This window comes from Narcine bancroftii, chromosome 3, assembly GCF_036971445.1.
Source record: "Narcine bancroftii isolate sNarBan1 chromosome 3, sNarBan1.hap1, whole genome shotgun sequence".
In the NCBI taxonomy this organism is placed as follows: Eukaryota; Metazoa; Chordata; class Chondrichthyes; order Torpediniformes; family Narcinidae; genus Narcine; species Narcine bancroftii.
Window position 1 is genome coordinate 253,038,317 of NC_091471.1, and position 27,470 is coordinate 253,065,786.

Below are 27,470 nucleotides of genomic sequence, written 5' to 3' on the forward strand. Positions count from 1 at the left end.
GTAGCCGTGTGGAATGAGCTTCCGGGAGAAATAGTGGCGGCGGAGTCAATTGTATTATTTAAGAAAAGGTTGGACAGGTATATGGATGAGAAGAAGATGGAGGGTTATGGGCATTGTGCAGGGAGGTGGGACTAGAAAGGGGTGTTTGGTTCGGTGCAGACTAGAAGGGCCTAATGGCCTGTTTCTGTGCTGTAATTGTTATGTTATGTTATGGAAGTAATGAAACAGATAGAAGAAACACAAAACTTGCCAGATTCATGTAAGACTGCAATAATTGCAGTAATACCAAAGATGGGGAAGGATCCATTAACACTAGCATCATATAAACCAGTATCTCTACTTATCTAAGACTATAAGATAATAGCAAAATCATTATCAAACAGATTGGCCGATTGTGTATCTGAAATAGTGAAACAAGATCAAAGTGGATTAATGAAGAAAAGATGAAGAGCGGACAATATCTGTAAACTTATTAATCAAATCCATGAAGTTCTAGGAAATTGGAAACCAAGAGTGGCTGTTGCGCTAGATGCAGAAAAAGCTTTTGACAGAGTAGAGTTGTATTACCCATTTAAAATAGTACAGAAATTCAATCTACCATGTAAATATATAGATTGGATTAAAGCATTTCATAGTGGACCATTGGTGAAGGTAACAGTAAATGGATATGTATCGAGTCATTTTAAATTAAGTAGATCATCAAGACAGGGATGTCCACTATCCCCCGCATTAAAATAAAGGAGGAGTATAAAATCATCTTAATTGCAGATGACATCATAGTATACCTAACAGAACCAGAGACATCCGTAAAAGGATTTCATAAGAAATTGAAGGAATATGGAGAAATATCTGTCTACATGATCAACACAAATAAAAGTGAAGAGATGCCAATGCAGACTATTCGGAATTAAATAAAAATGAATCACCATTTATGTGGAAGCACAAGCAATCCGATACCTCGTGATCAGGTTAGATAATAACTTAAGTGACTTGTACAAACTAAATTATCAGCCACTAATGAAGAAATTGCACGATGACATAGAACATTGGAAAGAATTACCACTAACATTGATAGGGAGGGTAAATTGCAAAGGATACAATAATTATTTCAAACATTACCAATTCCAGTAACAGCAAAATTCTTTACGGAACTAAAGAGAATAATTGGGAAATTCTTGAGTGAAGGGAGGAATCCAAGGATAGCATTAGATAAATTAGCAGAGAGTATAATCAAGCTGGTTTAAAGTTACCACATCGTAGAAATTATTATAGAACCGCACAATTAAGGTATTTGTCAGTTTTTACCAGAAAAGGGGAAAACCAGACTGGACTAAGTTGAACGAGAATAAATAGGGGAAAAAGTCCTGGAACTTATACTTTATATGTGGGATGAAAGCTGGTGAAATATAAAAACTCAGCAGTACTGCATCATTTACTTAATACATGGAAGAAGATCCACTTAGAAAGAAAAAAATCGAATGACCAAATACCAGAATTACTATTGACGCAAAATCCACTAATCAAAAGAATAGAAAATCGTTTTTTTTGTGAAGTAATTTATTAACATTTGAACAATTTAAGTGTACATATCCAGTAACTCATGGTACAATCTTTGCATATCATCAATTGAAAGCCTACTTGAAGGATAAATTTGGAAACAGCTTGAGATTACCTGAACGAAGCAGCTTTGAATGGGTTATTACAGAAGAAATGATAATCAAAAGATTTATAACCATTATGTACACTAAGATGCAAGATAAGTAAAATGAAATAAACTATCAACCTAAGCAGAAGTGGGAAAAGGAACTAAACATAAAGATAAAAAAATGAAGTATGGGAAAATTTATGTTCTTTAACGATCAAGAAGACAATAAACACAAGGTTATGCATGATACATGATAATTGGTTTCACAGGGTATATAGTACTCGTCTAAAATATAAAAAATGTGTTTCAACATTATAGAATAGCTGTTTTCACTATATGAAGAAAATGGGAACAACATTACATGCAACATGGGCGTGTTTGAAAGTAAATACGATAAGGGAAAGAATTAAATCAGAGACTAAATAAAATTATAAAAAAGCATACCAAAAAAACCCCAGATTTTTTAAAAGTAACATAAGAAGTAGAGAATAAGGCCTCAAATTGGATAAAGTGGAAAAGAAATCATTATGATAAATTTAACAATAGCAAAAAAATATATAATGTCAACTTGGAAAATGGAACAGAGCATGAGTATACAGCAATGGTACATGGAAATGAATAAATGTATTCGATTGGGAAAAATAACATAATTTAAAATATAAAGTCACAATGTTTGAACAAATTTGCGAAACATACATGGAACATAACAGAGTGAGCTTGCTTACAAATCCATCCCCTGAAATGAGAATGAAAATGATAAGAAGACAAAAAGACTAGATTCAGTGTGTAATAAATAGATGGCACATTTTTCTTGTTTATTTTCCTTTCTGTGAAAATAATGTTTTATGATATTGTATATGTTGAATATTTATGGGTGTTGGAGGGGGTGAGTGGAGGGAAGGGAGGGAAATGGGGGGATAAAGGGGCAAAAGACCAGTATGTAAATTTAATGAGATACGTTTGTACACATTTTGGTTGATATGATACTCAATGTAAAAGATTTTTAAAAAGAATTATATATTGCCACTCAATAATTGAATAGATGGAAATTAGATATATCCGAGCAATGCTTTAGATGTGGTGAAGATAATAGAATTTTCTTCATTCTATTTGGTCTTGTTCAAACCTTAAACATTTTTGGATTTCTGTTACCATGATTTTACTACAGATTGTAAAAGCTGGGCAGAACTAGTAAATTAATAAATAACGAGGAAATAATATCATTAATACGATCTACAAAGTTAGCAAGGTTGGGGATAGTGGAGTGTAAATCAGGGTTCGAAAATTGTCAAAGGAACTTTAGAGGGTAGATGATTGGTCTGTAAAGTTTGACATTTTAGTGCAGTTCTGCAACATTGGAGATCGGATGTGAATGTTGTGGGAAATGTTGGGTCAATTGTTAATTTTACCACAGTTAAGTTTACTTCAGTAGAGTCAACGCCGATACTCAACCCATCACACTAAGAAATCTCGGAACGTGAATAAAGGACTTAATTGATATATACTGACTATTCATTCGTGACTTTCCTTATTTAACAGCTAACGTGATGTCCATTGTGATCCTTTCGCGGGGGAATTGCGGTCTGTCCAGGTGTGTCTCTCGCTACCTCGTGGACATGGCAACGGGGGATCTGTTGGTCCTTGTCGTTGACGTGATACTGTTTCGTGTCAACGAATATTATTTTCCAACATCGTTCCTGTTCATAACTCAGGTGTGCGCTTTCCAGATCACACTGATACACGTCGCCACGGATATTTCCGTGTGGTTGACTCTCGCATTTACATTTGACCGATATGTAATGATTTGTTGCCACAGACTGAGGATGAAGGTTTGCTCCGAAATAACAGCCCGCAATGTGATAACAATAGTGTGTCCGCTGTTCGTCTGTAAAAACATTCCTTTGTTCTTTCTATTTGAACCCATTTTTACTGTGGGTAACACAGATTGGTTATGTATATCCGTACGTCAGGCTTGGACCCACCCTGGATGGATATTATACACGTGGCTTCATCTAGTGTTAACACCTCTGTTCCCAATGTTACTGATATCACTTCTTAATGCTCTGACGGTCGCGCGTATTGTTGCAGCCACCAGCGCCCGCAAGGTTCTGAGAGGCAGCAACAATTATGCGGATGAGAATGATTCCGAGGTTAAAAGTCGAAGGAAGTCCATCATCTTACTCTTTGCAGTATCAGGAAACTTCATATTGCTTTGGATGACCTATTTAATATTTTTCCTGTGGATGCAAATAACACAACGGATTGCTTTGACCAGTGTGAAGGACCCAATTTTTATTGTGGACCAAACCAGTTACATGCTCTTAGTTCTGAGTTACTTCACAAATACTTGCATTTATGCAGCGACTCAGTTTAAATTCAGGGAGGAACTGATCAACGTCATGAAATATCCGTTAAAAATACTATTGAAATGTTTAATTGGAGGAAAATAATTTTGGCTTTCTGGAAATCGGATTCCACCAGCATTTAAAACCAGATAGTTTCCTTTCTGCCAAAGCCAACCTATTATCCCATGGAATGCTGGAAGAAAATAAGCGGAGCGCAATGCGAATTTGCTGGTAAATTTCAGTTGGAACAGAGCAAAGTCAAATCTATTCTTTCAGTGTGTGATTCCTTGAACATTCTTATTACAGTGGAAAATCATTTGTAATTGAATCAGGTGGTGATCTTGTAACCGTTTGGTTTATTTTCCCAACGATGGAGGTTGCGCGAAGTGCCAGCAGCATAGGGTAAGCCGTTTAATATATCCCCTGCTTCCCCGCGGGAGCAGTAATTTCGGATGGAATTGATAGAAAGGAAGGTCTGAGATAGGATAACAGTTCATTTCTCGAACTTCTGTATTTTCTTTCGGTCTTGAGTGGATATTTCCTGAACCAGGTAGCATGGCCTCCAATAGGATACTTTGTATGATGCTCAAGACAACAGTTTGTTACGAGCCCAGAGGACCCAAAACAAACCATAAGCATTTGATATTCAACCAGACAAATGGTTATTATTAAAAGTTGCTTTGAATTATATTTTAACATGAAAATAGTATAAACATTTAACTGATCTTCCTGACTTGACCCCCTTCTAATTGTGAGATGACATGTATGTATGTGTGCAAAAGTTTAGAACAGTTGTTTAATTCATAGTCCGATCTCACGTTACCACTCCTCAAATTCACTGGATGCTGGCAATCCTTATACTGTGCACAGAATCTCATACTGATGAATTTCACCAGACATTGGTGCTTGAAAGTTAAATGGTTACCACTCAGGAAGGCTCATGTCGGTTTTCAGGGAGAGATTTGTTGTTATATGGATGCAATCTGCACCCTTCTAATCTGCCATATCATTGTCTTGCTGAACATATTTTTCCAATCTTTGCGTTCCAGATTAAAACATTTCTTTAAGGTCAACAGAGTTCCTTTTTGTTTCTCTTATTTCAAGTGAAACAAACGGCAGCCAGTCTTGTATTGGCCACAAGGGCTTTACCCAGGTTAAAAAATGCACTCACTACCTGTCTTCTTTTTATTTCTTGCATTATGTGTCATATCAATAACAACATTCACAAATGATCATCTTCAATATATACATTGTGAAATTTCTACTTTTTTCCCCTCTTCATCCCTCTCCACTTCCCCACACATCTGGAAAATCAATAAATAATAAAACACATAAAACAAAGAAATAACAAAAAGCAAAAACAAAGAAAAAAGTAGTACCGACACCTTTCACATATTTAAATCTATTGTTCTGATAATTATGTTGTTTTAAGAGATGGAAGTTTGTGGTCAGCATTCTCAGACACATTTTATTTATGGTTTCCAAATTTGTTCGCATAATGTACACCAGTCTTTCAGATTGTATGTATTTTTGTTTTCTAATGGAATTCTCTTGTTAAGTTCTGCATACCACTTTTGTATTTTAATGATTGTATCCACTTTTCAGGTTGTCATAATACATTTTTTTGGCTCCTGGTTGCGATATCATAATAAATTTTATTTGGTATCTGTCTAATTTTCGACCTAACGCTTTGTCTCATATTAGTTAACAGAAGTTCTTTGGATTATTTGGTATATTATTTTTTAACTTTTGAACATGTCCAAATTGTATGTAATGTTGATACAGTCTCTTGTTCACAAGGGAAGCATCTATCTGTTGCTGTTGGGTATCATTATTTTAATTTCTGAGGATTAATATATAATCTATGTTGCCAGTTATATTGCATTATACATTATTTAGTATTTTTTTGTGTTTCACATTGTTTCTGTACATAACGTCTCCCTTGTTTCCTTCTTTATCTCTGTGTTAAAATCTTTTTTTACCAACCTTGTTTCGTTTTATACTTTATTTAATCCTCTTCGTTTTTTGCAATATGATATACATGATGGCAATAATTTGTTAAATTATCATTGTGTCTGTGATTAAATATTCATAGTTGCTACTTTTTCGGAATTTCAAGCTATTTCCCAGTTTATCATTTTTGTTTTTTTTTATACTTTATTTATTCGTTCAAAATACAGATAATAAGTAACAAATATAACAATAAACAAAGCATGAAAGTTATATTTTATATATATAAAAAAAGAAAGAAAAAAAAGGAAGAAATCCCCCCTCTTTCAGCCAATTCCCCTAAGGAGAGCCATAAAGAAAAGAGAAAAAAATAAAGAAAAGTAAAGCATACATATTAAAATCTATTCAAAATAAATAAAAATGTAAATATTCTGAATATAACAACCACATATTAATTTTAAAAATCTATCGTTATTCACGAAACATATGTAATGTTTTCCATTATTAAACAATATTTCATCTCATTATGCCAAAAGTCTCAAATTTTATCATTTCAGGTAAAATCATATCTCTACCAAACACGTTTTACCATAGACGAACTTGATAAAAATACTGTTACGCGTAATCGAACTGTTTAAACCCTGAACATTAAAAGTAGCAAACTTCAACTTTGATATATCCACTAATATTACTAAAAACTAATAATATTTATATATAAAGACTCAGCTCAACGTAAATAGGCCCTCCAATAGGAGAAAAATAAACCTCAAATTAAAGTCAAAGTAAAATGAAAATAAAAAAAGATAAAAAGAAAAATAAACCCAAAAAAACTACCAAAAGGTCGTAATCCCTCAACAAAAGTTGGGTGTCGATCAGCCACCAGTAATTGATGACTAGTAGAACATAGAGCAAATGTCCCCCTCCCCAACCAAACAAAGAATAACAACAAGATATCATAATGACATAATAATAAAGTAAAAATAAAAAAGTTCTTCAATTCATCCAAGAAATTCATGACTCGGCGACCCCATTTCAAGGAAATGGACTCTTTCTATTCCCATTTCTCCCATTTCTGCTGTTTCTTCCATTTCCAGAACAAACAGAGTTTTCTTTAGGAGACAATGGTGGGCTACGTCTTTGTCCTCTTACATCTGGCAACGAATCAGCAAAACTCATTGCTTCACACTCATTCTCAAAAAACCGAGATTGAATGTCTCCACAAAACACTTTCAACATTGCCAGATAGCGAAAAGTAGACTTATAACCTTTAAGCCACAAAACTTATTTAACTGGATTAAACCGACACTGATGCTGAATAACCTCTTGACTCAAATCAGGATAGAAAAAACTCTACTATTCTGAATCATTAATTGAGCTTGTCGTTGTCTCGCATTTTGCACTGCAAAAATAAGTATAATTTCTCTGTCCAAATAATTCAAACATCGAATTATCACGGGTCTCAGTGGGTGAGAAGGCAGAGGTCTTCTTCTTAAGGTTCAATGAGCTCTTTCCAATACCAGACCTGCAGAGAAAAATTCCTGCCCCAGTATTTGTGGAATCCATTTGGTAAAAAAACAAAGAGTATCTTGTTCTTCCATACCTTCTGGCAAACCAATAATCTTCACATTATTCCTTCTACTTTGATTCTCCAAATAATCTACTTTCATCTCTAACTCCCTCTCAAGTTCTTGCAATTCTTTAACGGATTTATCCACCTTCAACACTTTTTTCTGTATTAGAAGCCACTTGCTGTTGACATTTCAAAAAAACCAGCCTGAAATTGTTTAAAATCCGCACAAGATGCTTCCACACGTATTTTAACTGTATCCAGTTCCAAACTGAGCCTTTGAGACATTTCATTTAGCATAGGCTGAATGATAAGACTTAGCTGTTTACATTGTAATTCAGAAATGCTCAGCCCTGCTTTCTCTTGCGTAGTCTCAGAACCAGGTAACTGCAGCTCCTGCTGCATCTCAACAACAGGCAGTTTAACAGTTTTCCTGCGGGTCTGGATTCCAGCGACGGCACCCTGACTTCCTCAGGGGACCGACGCTGTTCTACTCCCGCAACCTGTTGTTGCTTCCAAAACTCACGGAAAAGATCAAGATATTCAGGTTGGAACACTTCCTGGGGCATTTCAAGCAATGGAATCGTCTTCTTGCGTGCCCCCTCCGTTAAAGTCGGCAGGCTTCCAGGATCGGGATCCACATCGGGGGCGCACGGATCTTCCTCCTCAGAACGGGTAATTCCAGCGATGACCTTCTCCTGGTGAGTAGTGGTCATTTTTCAAGCTCCCACAGGCAATCTCTGTGGTTTAGGCTTGAAAGAAAGAAAATCTGAAGTCGTAGCAGAATGTTAAGGCTCTAAATCTTCAACACTCCGAAAATGTAGTTTCTTCTGAACTCTCTGAACCCTTCTCCATTAACAATGGCGTGAAGCAAGGCTGTGTTCTCGCACCAACCCTCTTTTCAATCTTCTTCAGCATGATGCTGAACCAAGCCATGAAAGACCCCAACAATGAAGACGCTGTTTACATCCGGTACCGCACGGATGGCAGTCTCTTCAATCTGAGGCGCCTGCAAGCTCACACCAAGACACAAGAGAAACTTGTCCGTGAACTACTCTTTGCAGATGATGCCGCTTTAGTTGCCCATTCAGAGCCAGCTCTTCAGCGCTTGACATCCTGCTTTGCGGAAACTGCCAAAATGTTTGGCCTGGAAGTCAGCCTGAAGAAAACTGAGGTCCTCCATCAGCCAGCTCCCCCCCATGACTACCAGCCCCCCCACATCTCCATCGGGCACACAAAACTCAAAACGGTCAACCAGTTTACCTATCTCGGCTGCACCATTTCATCAGATGCAAGGATCGACAATGAGATAGACAACAGACTCGCCAAGGCAAATAGCGCCTTTGGAAGACTACACAAAAGAGTCTGGAAAAACAACCAACTGAAATACCTCACAAAGATAAGCGTATACAGAGCCGTTGTCATACCCGCACTCCTGTTCGGCTCCGAATCATGGGTCCTCTACCGGCACCACCTACGGCTCCTAGAACGCTTCCACCAGCGTTGTCTCCGCTCCATCCTCAACATCCATTGGAGCGCTCACACCCCTAACGTCGAGGTACTCGAGATGGCAGAGGTCGACAGCATCGAGTCCACGCTGCTGAAGATCCAGCTGCGCTGGATGGGTCACGTCTCCAGAATGGAGGACCATCGCCTTCCCAAGATCGTATTATATGGCGAGCTCTCCACTGGCCACCGTGACAGAGGTGCACCAAAGAAAAGGTACAAGGACTGCCTAAAGAAATCTCTTGGTGCCTGCCACATTGACCACCGCCAGTGGGCTGATAACGCCTCAAACCGTGCATCTTGGCGCCTCTCAGTTTGGCGGGCAGCAGCCTCCTTTGAAGAAGACCGCAGAGCCAACCTCACTGACAAAAGGCAAAGGAGGAAAAACCCAACACCCAACCCCAACCAACCAATTTTCCCTTGCAACCGCTGCAATCGTGTCTGCCTGTCCCGCATCGGACTGGTCAGCCACAAACGAGCCTGCAGCTGACGTGGACTTTTTTTTACCCCCTCCATAAATCTTCATCCGCGAAGCCAAGCCAAAGAAAAGAATGTTTAATATTTTTACCATTAATAGGTATAACAATTCCTTGATACTTTAAACTAAGTTTAAAAAAAAATTTAAACCTGAAAAAAAAGAGTTTAAAAGGGTTATTAAAGGTCTGGTCAGAGAGGTCGAGATTACACGTCTGGACTCTAGATTGCTTTTGTGCATGAAACACACTTAACGGAGATAGGACACAATACAATGAATAGAGATGGTGTAGGCCATGTAGTAGAATAATAATACAATTCAAAATCTAGGGGAGAAGCTATATTACTCAACAAAAATCTACCAATCAATATAAAAGGAATAATAACTGATCCAGCAGGTAGATATGTAATGACAAAGTGGCAGATATATTCTGAATTTTGGAATTTACTAAACATCAATGCTTTTAACAAAGAAGACCAGCAATATATGCAACACACCTGCAGAAAAATGCCAGATACATGGGGACATATCTTGCAACTTCAACCTGGACCCAATGATAGACAAAACTGGAAGACAATTAATAATAAGAATACATTAACTAAATTTACTCTAAAAGAAATGCAGGATATGAAACTAATCGATAAGTGGAGGAAACAACTCCAAAATGAGGGACAATATTCACACAACTCAAGTATACAATAGACCTATTCAAGAATAGACATGTTTTTGATATCGGCACAGATCCAAGGCAGACTTAAAAATGGAGTATAAAGCAAGATTATTATCTGATCACTCTCACCTATTATTAACAATTGAATAAAAGGATGCACCAGAAAAAAAAAACATGTAGATGGAGACTAAATCCTACATTGTAAGAATAAAAAAATTCGAATGATATATTGAACAGCAAATTAAAATATACTTCGAGATAAATATGGAATCAGGAAAGTACTAATTCATTTGATGGGATGCCATGAAGGCTCTTTATTAGAGTAAAAAGAATTAGCTATATGAATAAAATTATAAAGGAATATAATCAGGAGGGAGAACAGTTGGAAAAAGAGATAACAATCATTGAAAAGGAATTAGCAGAAAGTCAAGATACAGAGAAAAAAAGAGAAAACTGGCAGAGAAAAAGTTAAAATATGAAACATCACAACCTGTCATCAATTGTTTTACAGAAGTTTACCAGCTTGTCCTATTCTAGACAGCTACTGCTTCTGAACTGTAAGAAAACTGCAGAACTGAATCCAGTCTGTCAGAGAAAAGCCCATTTTACTCTCCCTGCTTACAAAACCTCAGGACACTCTTCGAAAAGCAACTACCACTCAAACAGACAGTTGTCCAAACCTAATCCTCCAATTTCTTTCATATTTTGCTTTTCAAAACAACCATCTGTTTTCTAAGTCTCCTTAGCTGAGTTGCAGTATTTTAAATGAGATAGTTTCGAAGTGTTTGTATGTGATAAAATTATAAAGGAATATAATCAGGAGGGAGAACAGTTGGAAAAAGAGATAACAATCATTGAAAAGGAATTAGCAGAAAGTCAAGATAGTTTTCTCTTTTTTTCTCTTATTGGCACAGATCCAAGGCAGAATTAAAAATGGAATATAAAGCAAGATTATTATCTGATCACTTTATCTCCTAAAATCATATCTATTATGATATATAATAGCACATATAAAGCACGAGCTATTCTGTCACAGTTGACATGGGTAATTTGGCATGACTGAAGAAGGTGAGATGCATGTGTGCATGCCTAATCTTCTCTGTCAATAAGGCGACTTTATTGGATAAATGCTTTCCTTTAAACTTTGCTGTCCACTCTCACCCACTGATTTCCGATGATAGGAACAGAAGAGTGTAGTTTACCCATCTAGTGGAAATCATCGTGCAGCTCCTTCATATTGGTGACATTGAGCGAGAAGTTAACATTCAGACCCCACGTTAGGCTGATACATCCCTGGCAATATCCAGCAAATCTTCCGTAATTCAGTATTTTGATTTATTGAACGAGATTGAATGTTGATTCTTGGAGAAATGCTGAGGGACTAGGTGGTCATGGAAATTAATTCTTGTCAAACACATATATTAAATTGAAGGCGTTTATTGTTCTTCACGTGACATTTACGAATGGATAATTATGGTATAATTCCACTTGCAAAAATCGGGCTGCTTGAGACACTGTGAGGGGTTGGTATCAGCTGCAGAGACCGGACGCAGGGTCTTGACTCGATCCGACCACCATCTCGTTAACGATATCGTTATGTGCCAGAGGAATCCACATCCCAGCAGCAATAGAAATTCACCAAGACAAATGGATACTTAAACAAAAGTTGCTTTTAATTGTATTTAAACATGAAAACAGTATAAAATTTATCTTATTACTCTTAAGGTAACTTATCCCAATTTAGCCATCTTCAAATTCTAACCGATTGGTATATAATGTGTGTACAAGTTCAGAAAGGTTCTTTGATTCACTGTCCAAGCTCACTTCTCATTCCGCCAAGTTCACTGTTTCCAGTGAATTCTTATTCTGTGCACAGAATTGAACATATATGAAGTTTACTAGGCTTTGGTGCTGAAAAGGTCAGTAGTTGCCACTCAGGAAGTTTCTTGACATTTTTCACAGAGAGATTTGTTTGTCGCTAGACTCAAACGGACTCCTTTCTATGAACCACTTCTGTGTCTTGTAAAGAAACGTGCCCATAAAGGGTTGATAACCCTAAAGGGTTGATAACCTCATTCATTCACATCACGACAGAGTTCATTTTGTTTCCCTTATATCAAATGTAGCATCTCCTTTTGTATTTGCAAAGAAAACTTGGATTAGACTGAGCTAAGAACTAAGAACTCACAACCTTTCTTCAAAATGGGATTTTCTATAAGCTTGCCAGCTTGTCATGTTCCCGTCCCAGCTCCTGCCGATGAACAGTGGAACAGAATTCTTCTCTGTCTATCTCGCTCTCTCTTTGAAAAGCCCGTTTTACTATCTCTGCTTGCAAAATCACATGATTTCAACTGAAGAGCAAACTACATTCTAATACTAACACTGTCAGAATTTCACATGCCAATCCATTTATCCCACAACAATTCTTGCACTGAACTAGATGAATGGATTTGAACGTGATAAGTGCGCGGTGATGCAATTTGGAATGTCAAACCACCAAGATGAGAAGAGGATTAATGGATGTTAGGCTTAATTAATATGTGGATTGAGTTGAGTAGTCCAGTGGGCATGTGGAAACTCTACAAATCAATGCTGAGTCATTAACAATGTACTTCTGGAGAGTTGCTTAAGAACTGGGTGAAAGTGTATCACGAATCTGAAATGGGAGGCGAAAGGATGTCAGTGGGCTGAAGGTGGTGGAAGTAGATACCCGAGTTAATTTCGAGAGACATTTAACAGGCCCTCGAATATTTCGCGGGGTTTGAGGGTTGGCGTGGAGGGGTGGGGATATAAATCATAAATGGTATTTCTATCCGGATATGATAGTCGGTGTCAACATACTGTAGTAGATCCAATGGCCACCTCACAAAACTCGAGATGTGGGAGAGGGCGGGGGCTATTGTTGGAACAGCTTTTCAGGATACTCTCACGCCTCCCCACAGATAATGAAGAATCTCAAATAATTTTAAAATTCTCACTACTTATCACAAGTGCCTGCGCAGTCACTTTTGCATCACATTTCAATTAATGCAGACTAGACTTACATATTGGTCATGGTCAGGTCTGCAGGACACGCGAATGGGAAAATCTCTTGGACAAGATACGAAGTTTCAATTGTTCATTGCGTCGGCGCTGATGTGGGGGCTGGGATGCCTGAACTGTGCTGAATTGCACTATTTTAAAATCTAATGATTAAATTTTTAAAATAAACAATCCAGCTCAACTACTGACGGAGAGGTTCGCGTCCGACTGCAGAAACATGACGGAAATCTGTGACCTTGGTTTTCGTGCTGAAGCGAATCAGTGGAGTTTAGAATTTCCCTTCCACTGTCCCCTCCTGAATTGATAACGGATTATCATAACATTGTCATGGAGATAATCGGAAGTTTGATGAACATGGTGGGTCGGACGAGGGTGAAAAAGAAAGGGGGCGTCACGTATTGGGCAACGGGTGGCGCTGTGCTCTCTCTCTGCTGACTGTACCGCGGTTTGTTATTCCCAAAGGTTCATTTAAATTCTTGCATCTGCATCGTTGGGCACAAACAAGAATGTTGGCTCTGTTTCTGCGACGCTCATTTCTCAGGAGGTAATATCAATGACCGTTTATTGATGATCCTGGGATAGATGAAGGCAGTACATCTCGCCGCTCTCTGCTACTTTCTTGCACAGAGCTGTCTCTTTCACACTCCCCATCATCGTCAAGATGAGGGCTCCACTCACTGCCTATCCATTTTCATCGTTGCCTCCAATGTTACAGACAATTATGATTTACTACCCGATTGTGGCTATGTTCGGGGTCCCGGGTAAGTGATTGCACCTGAATTTGAAAGAGGTGATTTCTTCCGGCAGTTATCTGGACAAAACTTGGATTTTAGCCGCCACTGTTCAAAATTTAATGCAACTTTCTGAATGACCAAGATAAAGACAATTTTGATAGACCATTTAGTGAACAAGAAGTTAAGAAAGCACTTAAATGTTTACAGAACATACGTCTCCATGAGAGCATGGATTTCCTGTGGAAGTTTGTTAAGGAATTAAAGACTTAATAATTACTTTATTTATGCTAGTATTGTAGCTCAGTGCCAACATCTTCGCAAACGGAGGTGCCCCTTGGTGTTTCTCCGTGGAGTTCATACCTTCTTCCAGAAACCTTTTGAACGGCGAGAATTATGGTTATTCCTAACAAAGTCAGATATCCTTTAAGATCACCTTAATGTCGACCAATTTTATTGTATAACATTGTTTATAGTTATAGCGAAGATCTCAGCAAATAGAATAAATATTCCGTTTGTGATTTAATATATATTGATCAACAGTTTTCTTAAAAACAAGACAAACATCTGAGGATATAGTAAGATTATTGTTTAAGACACAAAGAGGCGACTAAAGTTGTATTATGTGAACTAAAAAGCTTTTGATATATTCGAAAAAATTATTTATTTGCAGTTTTAGGTAAATTTTGTGTTGGATTTAATTTTGTAAATTGGATTAAAGCACTTTACAGAAGTCCTCAAGCTAAAGTATTAACTAATAGACAAATATCTAAATCATTTAAGTTCCATAGAACAAGTAGGCTAGTTAGTCATTTATCCTTGTTTCAGACGTGGCCAGTGCATTAAATATAGAACTTGTTGAACAATTTATTTGTATTGATGAACAGTTAAAAGTGTTTATGATAAATCAACTGAGAATAAGATTATTTGCAGATGATGTTTTTGTATGTTTAGCTCAGACACAACTCTCATTATCTGGACTTTGAAATCAACTGATAGATTATGAAAAAGTTTCTGGTTGTAAAATAAATTGGGATAAAACTGAAGATATGGAATTAGTACAAGGTGAGTATTCACAATGTAAACAGGATATTTAGTTCATATGGTCTAGCAATGTGGTTAAGTATTTACGAATACTTGTTTCAGACATGGCGGATTTCTATACCATAAACTTTATTCAGGTATTAAACAAAATTGAATTCGTGGAAAAATATTCACCTGTATACAATTTAGCGAACTATTAAAGATAAAGGTAAATCTTTCAATTTAATCAAATGCACTTTAATCTTTCTCATTAATGGTACATAATATAAATTATAGAATGATTGCAAATTTACATCTATCATAATCCCTAATTACTCAATTTTATCAGTCCATCAAAATTTACTAATTTGCCTAGATTGATCGTAATTGATCATAATTTCCTTCACAAATTGCTAGCTTTTCTCCCAATTCACTTAATGTCTAGAAAATTTACCGTATAATTCAAAACAATTTTGAAAATAAATTAAAGATTGTTTCAGATTATTTAAATATATCAAAAAATCATCAGAAAATAAATTAATCATATTTATCCTGTCCAATCCTTATACCTGTAATATTCTCATTCTGTCTGATATCCAGAGCTATCAGTTCAATGTCCAATGCAAAGAGTGCTGGCGACAAAGAACAACCTTGATGAGTTGAACGTGCTCATATAAAAAAGGAAGAAGATTCACATTTTGACGCCACCCTTGCTACAGGAGTATTATATAATGCCTTCACCCAACCAATTAATTAGGTTCCAAATTTATATTTCTACAAAATTTTAAATAACAAATTCCATTTGACCCTATCAAAAGCTTTTTCAGCAACTACTGACACTATCATTGGTAAGTTGGGTTGCTAACGTGAAGCATTTTTCAATGAAACGACTCGAAGAATATTATCCGAAGCATACCTATCTTTAATAAAACCAGGCTGGTCAGAATGTACTAATTGAGGAAAATACTTTCCTACACTATTTGCTAATAATTTCGCTATTGTTTTATAATCCACAATAAATAAATATTTGAAAATTAATATTAAATAATAAATAAATTTAATTTAATAAAGAAATTGGGAGAGAAGAAGAAACCTTCAAAGGTTCTCAGTTTTTTTTTGGTATAACATTTATTATTGCACTCAAACATGAGTGTGGGAAAGCTTTTTCCTGAGTTACATGATTAAGAACATCCATCATATCCTGGTGACTTCCCATTAGGCATTTTTTGAATAACATACTTTATTTCTAAATCCGTAAATGGAGAATACATCTTCCTCACATCCTCCTCCTTCATTATTGGTAAGTTTAACTCTGGCAAAAATTCTTCAATAGAACCATCGTCTCACACTCCCTCACAAGTATTTAATTTCTGATAAAATGACAAAATTGTTCATTAATTTCCTGAGGGTTTAAAGCAACTGAATTATCTTTCCTCACAGGTTTAATAATCCTTGGAGCTTGTACAGTTTTCAAGTGCCATGCCAAGACTTTATGCGCTCTGTCTCCTAACTCATAAAAACATTGCTTCGATCTTTCAATCAAATGGTCAAATAGGTTAGTTTGCAATATATTATATTTTAGCTTCAATTTTGTCAAAAAGAGACTTATTATTCTGTGGAATTCCTCTGAAATTCCTTTTGCAGCTGTGCTATTTGTTTATCCAACAACTGAAACTCTCCCAGAAATTTCTAATTTTCCTTTCATTTGACGACATGGAAATGCATTGAAATCATCCCATACAATAAAATTACTACGGACTGTATTCTTATTCAAATCTAAATATTTAGCAATTTGATCCTTAATAAATTTTACAAATTCCATTTGTTTCAATATCATTTGTTTAAATATCCAGTGAAAGATAGATTGATTAACATCCGGCTCCACCAAAGAAATAAACAGCAAAGAATGCTCAGAAATTATACGACTCTTATATTCAGCTTGAGTGAAACTTGCTTGCAAATGTATTGAGGCTAAAAAAGTCAGTCCTAGAACATGAATCATGACGTGAAGAATAAAATGAAAATTATTTCGAAGTAGGATTTAATCTTCTCCAGACCTCTATCGCATTCACTTCTTTCACCAAAGAAACCAATTGAACTGCTGCTTTAAAATTTCTCAAAACTTTCAGAAATTTATCCAATAATGGGTCTAAAACACAATTGAAGTCTCCCCCAATCTAAATATTCTCTTTATCTTGAACTAAAGCTAAGAAAGCCTCAGACACAAGCTGTTCATTGTCAACGTTAGATGCATACAGATTCAATAAAGATGATGGCTTATCCATCAAATTTGTTTCAATTGATTCCTTGTTCTCGACTGGAATTCTTTTTTCAAGATTTAAATAAAGTATTTTAAGAATTGTTATGGAAAGTAACATTAACAAGAGTGGACCTGGAAGTAGGCTTTGGGAGGTTTGCAACTACCTAAAATTTTAAATTATTATGAAGCATATCAATTAAGATTTATTAGTAGTATGTTAGATATTTCACACATTTCCTTGTTGGGTGAGGATGGAGTTGTCTGTGATATTGGAACCTTATCTCCATCAGTTTGTATGGGGACCCAGTGTGAGACACATCTGGACAAAAACAAGTAAGACGAATAAAGATTAATGCAGGAAATGAAACTTGTGGATATATGGAGGAGGCAACACCCAAGAGAGAAGAAGTGTTCAGATTATTTGAATAGGCAAAAAACTAAAATGAAGAGTTGATATGTTTTTGTTTGTCAGCCCATATTAATGGGACAGGAAGGAAAAGTGTGTATAAAGCCAGGCCCCTATCATATCATTCACCCTATTATTAGCAATAGAACAGGAGGATATCCCACCAAGAACAAATAGATAGTTATACTCCATGCTACTTAGAAGATGGGAGTTCAGGGAATTGCCAAATTAAAACATATTTTGAAATAAGCGCAGGATCATTGAGAGACAAATTTATATTACGGGATGCAATGAAAGCCTTCATTAGAGGGCAGCTAATATGTTATGTGACTCAGATGAAAAAGGATTATAACAGGAAACAGAGTAGTTGGAATGGGAAATACTAAGTAGAGAAAAGGAATTAGTAAAATGGAATGACATAACGAAAAGGAGAGAATTACAATTAAATTAAGATAAAATACAAAATATTACAATCGTACAAGTTAGAGAAGAACATAATGAAAACAAAGCAAAAGTATTAGAAAATGGGAGAAGAACACATGTAATATTAGCCTGGCAACTTAAAACAGAACAAGCTAAAAACACGATACTGGCTTCAAGGGAAAGGGACAAACATATTACATATAATCCATCAGAGATTATTGAGAACTTTAAAGAATTTTATGAACAATTGTAGCAAACTCAGTACGAGAGGCAATATGATAAAATAGATGAATTTTGAGCTAAATTGAACTGCCAAAATTGCGAGGAAGAAAACAAACTAATAAAACCATTTGAAATAGGGAAAGTAAAGGATGTATTGAAAAAAGCTGCTAAACAATAAAACACCAGGAGAAAATGGATTTTCAATACTTTAAAACATTTAAGAGTTATTAATTCCTCCTCTCCTGGAAGTAATGAACCAGATAGAAGAAACACAAATCTTCCCATATTCATGTAAGACTGCAATAATTATAGTAATACCAAAGGTGGGGAAGGATCGATTAACACCAGCATCATATAAACCAGTATCTCTTCTTATCTCAGAATATAAGATAATCGCAAAATGATTAGCACAGCTTAGCCGATTGTTTACCTGAAATAGTGAAACAAGATCATACTGGATTTATTAAGAAAAGACGAACAGCGGACAATGTCTATAAACTTATTAATCAAATCGATGCAGTTCAAGGAAATAAGAAACCAACAGTGGCTGTTCCTCCAGATGCAGAAAAAGCCTTTGACAGTGTAGAGTGGTATTAACCAATTAAAATATTACAGAAGTTCAATCTACCATGAAAATGTTTAAATTTGATTAAAGCATTGTATACTGGACCATTGGCGAAGTTAAAAGTAAATGGATTTACTTTAAAGAAGGAGTATAATATCAGTTTATTTGCAGATTACATTATAGTATACCTAATCGTACCAGAGGTATCAGTAACAGGATTACACAAGAAATTGAAGGAATATGGAGAAATATCTGCGTACATGATCAATGCAAATAAAAGTGAAGAGATGCCAATGAGTAATGCAGCCTATACAGAATTTTTAAGATGAATCAGCATCTAAATGGCAAGCACAAGCAATCCGATACCTCGGGATCAGGTTAGATAATAACTTAATCCACTGATACAAACTAACTTATCAGCCACTAATAAAGAAATTGCAACAAGACTTAGAACACTGGAAAGAATTACTGCTAACGTTGATAGGGAGGGTAAACTGCATATAATGAACGTGTTACAAAGAATAAAATATTTATTTCAAACATCACCAATTCCCTTAACAGAACAATCCTTTAAGGAACTAAATAGAATAATTGGGGAATTCTTGAGTAAAGGGAGGAATCCAAGGGTAGCGTTGGATACATTAGCAGAGTATAATCAAGCTGGTTTAAAGTTACCACATTTTAGAAAATATTATAGAACCGCACAATTAAGGTATTTATCAGTTTTTACCAGAAAAGGGAAAAACCAGAAAGGACTAAGATAGAACGAGAATAAATAAGGCAAAAGGTACCGGAAAGGTTAGTTTATAAGTGGAATGAAAGCTGGTGCAATATAAAAACTCAGCAGTACTGCATCATTTTCTTAATACATGGAAGAAGATCCACTTAGAAAGAAAGAAAAATGAATTATCAAATACCAGAATTACTATTGACGCAAATTCCACTAATAAAATGAATAGAAAATCGTTTTAGTGAAATACTTTGTTAAATTTTGAACAATTGAAGTATAAATATGGAGTGACGCATGGTACAATGTTTGCATATTATCAATTGAAAGGTTATTTAAAGGATAAATTGGGAAACAGCTTGAGATTACCTGAAGGAAGCAGCTTTGAATCCGTTATTACAGACAAAATGATCATCAAAAGATTGATAACCATTATGTACACTAAGATGCAAGATAAATAAAATAAAATAATCTATTAACCTAAGCAGAAGTGGGAAAATGATCTAAACATAAAGATAAAAAAAATGAAGTATGGGAAAAGTTATGTTCTTGAACGATCAGGAAGACAATAATCACAACATTATGCATGATACAGGATTATTGGATAATTGGTTACACAGGGTATATAGTACTCATCTAAAATTTAAAAATGGGATTCAACAATATCGAATAGGTGTTTTCACTATACGAAGAATATGGGAACAACATTATATGCAACTTGGGCATGTTTGAATGTAAATAACTTTAGGGGAAGAATTAATTCAGAGACTAAATAAAATTACAACAATAAATCAAAAAAATCAGAGATTTTTTCTTTTAGTAACTTAAGAAGTAGCGGAGTAGGCCTCAAATTGGATAAAGTGCAAAAGAAATCATTATGATAGATTTAGCGATAGCAAAAAATGTATAATGTCATCTTGGAAAATGGAAGGGAGCATGAATATACAGCAATGTTACATGGAAATGAATAAATGTATTCCATTGGAAAAAAATAACATGTAATTTTTAAAATAAAGTCACAATGTTTGAACAAATTTGGGAACCATACATGGAACATATCAGAGAGAGCTTGCCTATGAATCCAGCCCCTAAAATGAGAATGAAAATGATAAGAATACAAAAAGACTAGATTCAGCATGTTTATTTTCAATTGTGTGAAAATATTGTTTTAAGGTTTTATGGTATTGTATATGTTGATTATTTATGGGTTTGGAGGGGGTGAATTGATGGGAAGGAGGGAAATGGGGGATAAAGGGAAGAAAGACCAATTTATTCATGAATCTTACATAAATCTGTGTAATGAGTTATGTTTGTAAATATTTTGATTGATATGATTCACCATGTAACAAATAAAAAAAATAAAAAGAATTATACATAATCCCTCAAAAATTTAATAGATGGAAATTAGATATATCCGAGCAATGCTTTAGATGTGGTGAAGATATTGGAATTTTCATCATTCCATTTGGTCTTGTTCAAACGTTAAACATTTTTGGCTTTCTGTTAGCACGTTTTTGCAACAGATTTAGAATGCTATTTTTCCATTGAATCCAGAGTTAAATTTGAAGGGGAATTTTGAAAATATAGCTCCTAAATTATATTTATCAGATTTTCATCTGAATTCTTTTTAATTAGCTCCGATGATATCAAGCAAATGCATTGCAGTTAGTTGGAAATCAGGTGTCAATTTAACATAAGGGAGTCCGCAAACAGAAATTCAAAGATGTATACCATGAGAGAAAAATATCATATCACTTGAGAGTTTTTTAATCGAGTTGCATTCCGTATACTCGGACATTAGGTTTAAATGTATAAATAATTCGTTTGAAACCTCTGGACCAATAAAGTCTTCGCTTAATAAATTGTCTTTGTCTTAAATGATTTTAGGAATCTTTCGAATGTTTACTAAAACAATATAATTTAATGTATATATAATTAGATATAGATATAACCATATATATATATATATATATAGATATATATATATATCTATATATATATATAGATATATATATATCTATATATATATATATTAATAATTCATGATAGTATATTAGTAATTTAAGTTTAGTACAGTTTATAGTTGGGGCAGGTAGAGGACCGGTGTTCAGATGGTGTTATAAATGGGCTTTTATTCTGTAACTTTCTTTCTTTTTCTCTCTGTTCAAGTAACAATGTGATATATGATTTATATTTGTTTTATATATATTAATTCTAAATAAATAAAATCAATTCCTGGATTCCGGCAAAATCTTAGTAAATCTTAATAAATCTACACACTCTTTGAAATTTATTGAATGTTTTCCTTTTCAAAGGTGACCCTAGGTTTTGCGTCATCCCTGAACTTTGACAATTCAGAAAGTGATTATTTTATTTTATGAAGGTTAATGTACTAAAATATCCCTTCCTGTCCCCCAAATTCCGTTGTGTGGATTTCAGGGAATTATGTATCTGTATTCCTAGATTTCACTCTCCTTTCACAATCTTCAGGGCCTTGCGATTTACCATGTGCATCTTACCTTGCTTTGTCCTTCCAAAATGCAACAATTCGAACTTATCTCTATTAAATTTCGTCTGTCATTTTCATCGAATTATTCCAGCTTGTACAGACAAAGCCCTGTCGAAGTGTGGCTGTGCTCACCGGGCAGAACTAGTAAGATAAGACATAGTGAGGAAATATTGTCATCAATACGATCTGCAAAGTTAGCAAGGTTTCGGATAGTGGAGTGTAAATCTGGGTTCGAAAAGTGTCAAAGGAAGTGTAGAGGGTGGATGATTGGTCGAGGAAGTTTGACATTGTAGTGGAGTTCTGCAACATTGGAGATCGGATGTGAATGATGTGGGAAATGTTGGGCCAATTATTAAATTTCCTACTGTTAAGTTTTCTTCAGTAGAGTCAACGCCGATGCTCAACCCATCACGTTAAGAAATCTCGGAATGTGAATTAACGGGCTTACTTGATATATACTGACCATGTATTTGTGATCTTTCTTATTTAACAGCTAACGTGATGTCCATTGTGATCCTTTCGCGGGGGAATTGCGGTCTGTCCAGGTGTGTCTCTCGCTACCTCGTGGCCATGGCAACGGCGGATCTGTTCGTCATTGTCGTTGACGTGATACTGTATCGTGTGAACGACTATTATTTTCCAACAACGTTCCTGTTCATAACTCAGGTGTGCGCTTTCCAGGTTACACTGATACACGCCGCCACTGATATTTCCGTGTGGTTGACTCTCGCGTTTACATTTGACCGATATGTGATGATTTGTTGCCACAAACTGAGGAAGAAGGTTTGCTCCGAAATAACAGCGCGCAATGTGATAACAATAGTGTGTCCGCTGTTCGTCTGTAAAAACATCCCTTGGTTCTTTCTATTTGAACCCATGTTTACTGTGGGTAACACAGATTGGTTATGTATATCCGTACGTCAGGCTTGGATCCATCCTGGATGGATATTATTCACGTGGATTCATCGAGTGTTAACTCCTCTGTTCCCAATGTTAATGATATCACTTCTTAATGCTCTGACGGTCGCGCGTATTGTTGCAGCCACCAGAGCCCGCAAGGTTCTGAGAGGCAGCAAGAATTATGCAGATGAGAATGATTCCGAGGTTAAAAGCCGAAGGAAGTCCATCATCTTACTCTTTGCAGTATCAGGAAACTTCATATTGCTTTGGATGACCTATTTAATATTTTTCCTGTGGATGCAAATAACAGAACCGGTTGTCTTTACCAGTGCGAAGGACCCAATGTTAATCGCGGACCAAACCAGTTACATGCTCTTGCTTCTGAGTTGCTGCACAAACACTTGCATTTATGCAGCGACTCAGTCTAAATTCAGGGAGGAGCTGATCAACGTGATGAAATATCCGGTAAAAATACTATTGAAATGTTTAATTGGAGGAAAATAAGTTCGGCTTTCGGGATATCGGATTCCACCAGCATTTAAAACCAGATAGTTTCCCTTCTGCCAACGCCAACCTATTATCCCATGGAATGCTGGAAGAAAATAAGCGCAGAGCAATGCGTATTGGCTGGTAAATTTCAGTTGAAACAGAGCAAAGTCAAATCAATTCTTACAGTCTGTAATTCCCTGAACATTCTTATAACGTGGAAAATCATTTAAAATTGAATCAGCTGGTGATCCCGCAACCGTTTGGTTTATTTTCCCAACGTTGGAGGTTGACCAAAGTGCCGGCAGCTTAGGGTGAGCCTTTTAACATATCCCCTGCTTCTCCGAGGGAGCAGTAATTGCGGATGGAATGGAAGGGAAGGTCTCAGGTAGGATAACCGTTCATTTCACGAACTTCTGCATTTTCTTGCATCTTGAGTGAGATTTCCTGATCCAGGTTGCATGGCCTCCAATAGGATACTTTGTATGACGCTCCTGTAAATATGGTTCAAGACATCAGTTTGTGACGAGCCCAGAGGACCCAAAATCCCAGAAGCAATCGATATTCAACCAGACAAATGGTTATTATCAAAAGTTGTTTTTAATTATCTTTAAACATGAAAATATTACAAAATTTTAACTAATCTCCCTGAGTTAACCCCCTTCCTATTGTAAGCGCACATGTATGTATGTGTGCTTAAATTTAGAACAGTACTTTAATTCACAGTCTAATCTCACTTTTCCACTCCTCCAAGTTCACTGGTTGCTGGCAATTCTTATACTGTGCACAGAATCTCACATTGATGTATTTCACCAGACCTTGGTGCTTGAAAGGTAAATGGTTACCACTCAGGAAGGCTCATGTCGGTTTTCAGAGAGAGATTTGTTGTTAAATGGACGCAATGTGATCCATTCTAATCAGCCATATCATTGTCTTGCTGAACATATTTTCCCCATCTTCGTTTTCCAGATTAAAACTTATTTCTGTATGGTCACCACAGTGTTTCTTTTTGTTTCTCTTATTTCAAGAGAAACATGAGGCAGCCAGTCCTGTTCTCTTTTATTGGCCACAAGGGATTTGCCCAGGCTGAAATATGCACTCACAACCTGTCTTCATTTTATTTCTTGCATTATGTGTCATATCAATAACAACATTCAAAAATGATCATCTTCAATATATACATTGTAACATTTCTACTTTATTCCCCTTTTCATCCCTCTCCACTTCCTCACACCACTTCAGTATCAATAAATAATAAAACAAAGAGATAACAAAACGGAAAAAAGAAAAAAAGTAGTATCGACCCCTTTCACATATTTAAATCTATTGTTCTAATAATTATGTTGTTTTAAGAAAGTTTGTGGTCAGCATTCTCAGACACATTTTATTTATGGTTTCCAAATTTGTTCCAACAATGTACATGCTCTTGGCTCTGAGTTGCTGCACAAACTCTTGCATTTATGCAGCGACTCAGTCTAAATTCAGGGAGGAGCTGATCAACGTGATGAAATATCCGGTAAAAATACTATTGAAATGTATAATTGGAGGAAAATAAGTTATACTTTCTGGATACAATCTTTCAGATTGTATGTATTTTTTTTTCTAATGGAATACACTTGTTAATTTCTGTATACCACTTTTTTATTTTAAGGATTGTTTCCATTTTCCAGGTTGTCATAATATATAGTTTTTTGCAACTGGTTGCGCTATCATAATAAATGTTATTTGGTCTCTGTCTAATTTTTGACCTAATGTTTTGTCTCATGTTATTTAACAGAATTTCTTTGCATTATTTAGTATATTTTTTGTGAGTTATTTTATTATTAGGTTTAGATCTTCCAAGAGAGTTTTGACTTTTCAACATTTCATTCACAATGGAAGCATCTATCCCATGCTGTTGGGTATCACTATTTTAATTTGTGTGGACTAATTAATAATCTATGTAGCCAGTTATATTGTATCATATATTATCTAGTATTTGTCGTGTTTCTCATTGTTTCTATACATAACTTCTTCCTTGTTTCCTTCTTTATCTCTGTGTTAAAATATTTTCTTCCCAGCTTTGTTTCTTTTTGTACTTTATTTCATCCTCTTCGTCATGTTGCAATATGATATACATGTTGGTAATAAATTTTTAAATTATCATTGAGTCTGTGATGAAATATTCATAGTTGCTACTTTTTCAGAATCTCAAGCTATTTCCCTGTTTATCTTTTAAATAAGTTTTCAATTGGTAATATGTTAACATTGTACCTTGAAATATTCCATATTTATCTTTTAATTGCTCAAATATGAATTAATTGCCTTCTAAGAAACAATCTTGAAAGCAGATGATCTACTAGACAAAATTGAAATTCAAAGAGCACATAGAACATTGGCACTAAAGCCTTATTTAAATTAAAAACCACGATCCATAAATATAAGGTTATAAAGACACACAACGAGAGAAAAATGTTAGAGCGGAAAAGGATAAAGTAAAATAAACTACTGGAATATAAAGGACCAAAACAATTTCTATCCAGACATTAGCTTCGAGCTCTTAAAAGAAAGGAAAGAATTGAACCTGACAAAGCAGAAATTATGGAAGAAAGGCAATAATTTAAATCTACGACATCCAACAGTATTAAAACTATTCATTCCAGGGCAAAGTAATAGACTGTTCTCAGACCTGAAAGATGCCCAACACTCACCAGAACAATTGCATAACAGACAACAAAATGAGAAATATTATAAAAGACTATAAAAACAATTTACAGATATAAATTGTAAAGATATTAATGTAAATAGGAGGAAAATAGATAAGAAAAAAAGTGACAAAAGCTTTGTTACATATTTGGAAAATATTTGGTTTCATTTAAATATTGTGTGACTGAGATTGTGGGGCTGCTAAATTATAAAGAAGGAAACGTGTCTAATTGTAGAGGAAGTTAGGCCGGTCCTAAATGAATACATTGGTTAATTATTCACAAGTGATAAAAACTTGATCATAGTGCGTTATGAATAGAGCAAGGATGTGTGCTGAATTATGTTCTTATTAAGGAAGGGGAAGTTTTGGATCTTGTAAAAGCAATGTGATTGAGAACGTCCTGTGGCTGGATGTGATCTACCTCAAGTTGTGATTTGTGAGGTGCAGATACCTTAAGACGTGGCTATGATCTTTTTGTCATCTTTACGAATGGGAGAAGTGCCAGAGGATTGAGGAATGGCAATGGAAGACTCCTCGTTTGTTTAAATGAATATTGAGAATTCTGGGAATCATTGACCAGAGAGTCTTGCATCAGAAGTGTATCAAATATTGGAGTAGATTCTTAAGGATAGAATCTATGAGCATCTGAAGGATAGTCAACATGTATGTGCGAATGCAAACTCATAACATTTGAGAAGATAACAAACCAAATTAATAATGATATTCTTGTTGATGTGGTCTATATGGTTTTAATAAAGCATTTGACATGGTCCTCTCTGAGAGATTAGTTCAGAATGCCATAAGGCTGGGGATCCATGAAAACTCAGGTGGGTATCTAATAAACTGGCTTTCCTGTAGAATGCAGATAATAATATTGGAAGAAATGATCTGTGCTGGAATTCCTGGTCATTGTGCTTTTAGAAATGATCTAGAGGAAGAGGAGGAAGGATGTACTAGAATGCATGCAAATGATACAACAGTTGGAGAGTTTTGAATGGTGCTTAAATTTGGCATGGGTTACAAAAGGAGAGAGGCGGGATGCAGTGTTAAGCAGAAAAGTGACATGTGGGATTGAACGTGATAAGTGCGCGGTGATGCAATTTGGAATGTAAAACCAGCAAGATGAGAAGAGGATTAATGGATGTTAGGCTTAATTAATATGTGGATTGAGTTGATTAGTCCAGTGGGCATGTGGAAACTCTAGAAATCAATGCTGAGTCATTAACATTGTACTCTGGAGAGTTGCTTAAGAACTGGGTGAAGGTGTATCACGAATCTGAACTGGGAGGCGAGAGGATGCCAGTGGGCTGAAGGTGGTGGAAGTAGATCCCC